The sequence below is a fragment of the Dipteris shenzhenensis genome, chromosome 2 (genome assembly GCF_047967505.1).
Source record: "Dipteris shenzhenensis isolate YYH24624 ecotype China chromosome 2, Dip_SZ_1.0, whole genome shotgun sequence".
NCBI classification, from domain to species: Eukaryota; Viridiplantae; Streptophyta; class Polypodiopsida; order Gleicheniales; family Dipteridaceae; genus Dipteris; species Dipteris shenzhenensis.
Window position 1 is genome coordinate 14,967,394 of NC_141597.1, and position 4,361 is coordinate 14,971,754.

A 4,361-nucleotide genomic window follows, 5' to 3' on the forward strand; every position below is an offset into this window, starting at 1 on the left:
CGCCTGTACATAGTAGGGTCTTCCAAAAGCTCACCTCAATCTACGCTCAGCTTCACATCTTGCTCCAAAGGAACTGAAATAGTCTTACAGCCTATTGTCATTCCATATTTGGATAGCATGTCCAATCCATACTGCCTCTACAAGAGCCATATCCCACTTGTGGATCTAATCACCTCAATGCCCAAGAAGTAACGCAGCTCTCCCAAATCCTTCATCTCAAACATGTGTTTCAATAGCATTTTCACATGAAGGATATCTTCATCACTATTACCTATGATGATCAAATCATCAACATAAATGACAAGCAGCATAATACCTTTCTCTATTTTTCTCACATAAAGTGAGAAATCTACTGTGGAAATCTAAAAGCCAATAGTGACAAGATACTGTCCTATCTTGTCATACCATGCTCTGGGTACTTGCTTCAAGCCATAATTTTGGTCTTGTCGTACCTACAAACGAACTCAGGATGAAGAGCATGCACATAACCTAGTGGCTGCTCCATATAGACCCCTTCTTGCAAATCACCATGCGAGAAGGCATTCTTTACATCCATCTAATGTAAAGACCATCCCTTTGATGTAGCCATAGCAATGACTGCTCTTACGGTTGCCATCCTTGCAACCAGATTAAATGTTTCTTCATAATCAATGCCATATGTCTATGCATACCCCTTGACAACTAATCTTGCCTTGTATCTGCTCATAGAACCATTTGCATTGTGCTTCACTTTAGAGACCCACTTGCAGCCAATTGCATTCTTGTCTTTAGGCAAAGGCACCAATTCCCATGTAGCATTTGCTTTCAAGGCATCCATTTCTTCATCCATGGCTTTCTTCCATTTTTCTTTTCCCATGGCTTGCTCAAAAGAAGTGGGTTCTAGTTCATGTATCACTTTGACCATATAGGCATAGTGAATGGCTATAAATCCATCATATTTCAGCCTATCCACATAATACTTAACTCCGGTAGACTTGTGCAAAATAGGGTCACTACCAAGTGCTCTCAAAACGTCCCTTGTCTTCCTTACTCTAGGTGTAACAATGGAAGGAATACCCAACTCATTATCAAGGCTCTATTCTGAGCCACTCGATTCACCATCCACATAAGAGTGACCTGCATTCACATCAACCATGGGCTGATCTACTTTCTCTTTTCCCTTTCGTGATACTTGCATACCACTATCTACATTGCTTTGAAGAGATTCTCCTGATCTCAATCTGCCTGTCCATGGTGAAGTATGTGAACCATAGCTAGAGGACACTACAGGTCCACTAATATTTTGTGATTGCTGCTGTGAATTCTGTGCAGCATTACCATTTTGTGCTTCTACATCATCAATCACATTTACTTGTTTATACCAACTGCTCATCTCATCAAAAACAACATCTCTGCTCATTGTAAACTTACGAGTAGAAGGGTTATAGCATCTATACCCATTCTACTACAGAGAATAACCAATAAAGATTCACTTCTCAGCTTTTGGATCCAACTTGGATCTCAACTCATCTGGCACATGAACATAGGCAATGCAACCAAAAACTTTCAAATGAGAAATATCTGGTTGGGGATGTGCACACTTTCCAAGCAAAAACCTACGAGAAAAATAGTCCGAGCAATAATTTTTGACACCAACCATGCTTGTATATTTCTCAAAGGAATATACAATTTTTTGTTAATTTCTCATTTATGGAACCATATACTTACTTATTTTTCTTTATAACCCTCCTTTTAGAGAACATAATCTATATATGAACAAATAGTGAACACTTTAGAAACTCCTATAAATATCTCCCTACCATACTCTCTTTTGAGTATTATGGTAATTCAATCAATTTAAAAGAATTTCCCTAATATTTAGCAATCCCATATTTGAAGCTCTCATATAACAATGTATACCATATTCCTTGGATGAGTAGGAAAAAGATATTGGAAACCTCATACTTGAGGCCATTATAATCGATCATAAATTAATCTCTAATACATTATCAAATATGGGAAGGCAAGGAACGGATTTTCAAAATATTCCCAATTCTCCAAACCTAAGTACTTTTAAGGAAATATGGTCTCTACTGAACTCCTTCCTACCATAATATGAATTAGGGAGAAGTTGTAACTCATATACATCTTGAAATTTTCACTTCTTCTCTTTTATAACTATAGAAAGTATAATTTTAGCCCACCTTTGCATAGATCATTAAATTTTGAACATTTTTCCTTTTTATAGCTCCTCAATCTGAGATAAGGAGCAAAAGTTATGACCCCTTCTGCGTAGGCTCTCCAAGGGTATTCCGCCAGTGGAATAGGGTTGGGGCAAGCTCTTCAAACCATATTCCTCTGGAAAAATACACTTAGAGGGTCTATTAAAAAAGTATTGTATTATTTTCTTAGGTCGTCCTGAGGAACTGTAAAGAGGATATTTGCTCAAAATTTCATGATCCAACCAATGGTGAAAGGAAAAGAAAGGATTTTTGAAAGTGATAAAATAAGTCACCACTTGGACATTATATATGTACATTATATTCATGTATATTTATATCTATATCTATTTATCAATATTTCATATTTACTTACATATTCCTTGAAATAATTTGGATTTTTTTGCTCCCCAAAAATGACGAGCCTATATATTTTGACCCCTCCTACCTTTTGTCTGCTCGTCGCTTGGGGGTTTTTGCTCGAAAAATGGAAACCCCCTTGGGTTTCCTACCAGTATACCTCTCCTCTGGTGTAATGCCATGTATTGCTGCAGTGGGAGTCTTGTTCATTTTGTAGACTATTGTAGCAATTGGTTCATCCCAATAATAATCTGGCAGGTCTTTTTCATTGACCATGGCATGAGATACCTCTCCAATATGCCTATTTTTCCTTTTTGCAAGTCCATTTTGTTGTGGGGTATGACTGCTTGAATATTGTTTCTTTATGCCATGCTCCTGCAGGAACCTTATAAACTCATTTGAGAGGTAATCTCCCCCTTCATCTGACCTTAGGCATTTTATTTGCAGGCCTGTTTCTTTCTCAACCATAGCTTTAAAAGATTTGAAATGCCCAAATACGTCACTTTTCTTTTCCATAAAATACACCCAAACTTTTCTGCTATAGTCATCAATTAAAGTGACAAAATAATGATAGCCTCCAATAGATGTAGCTTTAGTAGTCCACACATCAGAGTGGATTAATTCTAATGGCCTTTTACTCTTTTGAACATGTCTAGGAAATGGTTTCGTTTCCTGTTTTCCAAATTGACAGGCTTCACATAACTTATGCATTTCTACAACCTTGAACTCAGGCAATCCTGCAACAATATTTTGGTCCTGCATTAATTTAAGTCACTGTACATTAACATGAGCAATGCGTTTATGCCAGATATCAATATCTACAACTACACCGGTCCCATGTGCAGACATTGCTGCACTCAATTCAGGCATGTCCACATCTAACGTAAACATCTTGCCCTTCTTCTTCCCTTTTGCTATCAAGCAACCTTGATTTTTCATATCCTCAACAAAGCATCCATGAGGATTAAATCTAACCTGCAAGCCCTGCTCAACCATTTGACCAACAGAAACCAGGTTCTTGGGTGATATTCGTGACATGAAATACATTAAACAGGATTTTCTTTTTCCCATCTTGCAGAGACAAATGACTTTTACCAATGTGCACAATAGGATGTGCAGTATCGTCACCAGTCTCCACAAATCTTGGTCTTTTAATTTTCCTGGCATCTTGAATCCATTCTGCATGACCTATCATGTGGTTTGATGCACCTGAGTCAACATACCACACATCATTGCTTTCTTATGCACTTGTCACAGAATTGGTCATGTGCTGCACCATAAACAAATGCTCATTTCTGTCATCACCTTGTCTACTAGAGGATGCATACTTGCCTTGTTGCAATTTTCCATTCATGATGTCATTCTGCTTTTTGTAGCAGTCTTTAGCCATATGACCCATTTTACCACAGTAGTAGCATTCAACATTGTTGTTTGCATTTTGGCCTCTTTGCCATCCACCATGACCTCTTTGGCTCCCCCTGCCTCTAAGGTTACCATGTCCTCCTCCATAGGAATGGTTTTCTTGAATTTGCTGCATATTCTAATTTCTGTCACGGTCGGCCTGCTCTACCTCTGCCTCTACCTCTTTCAGCATTTGAGTAGAAGACAGTTTCTTTGGAATTTCCTCTTGAAGAAGATGCACCACCATTTCTCTTCTCTGCAGAAATTCGAAGGCAATCAACTCCTCAAAATTAGGAAAATTCTCACAGACGGCAATGGATGTCTAGAACTGTGCATAATCCTTTCCTAGATCATTCAAGGTCATAGAAACTAAATAATCGTCTTCCACTGGCGATCCAATAG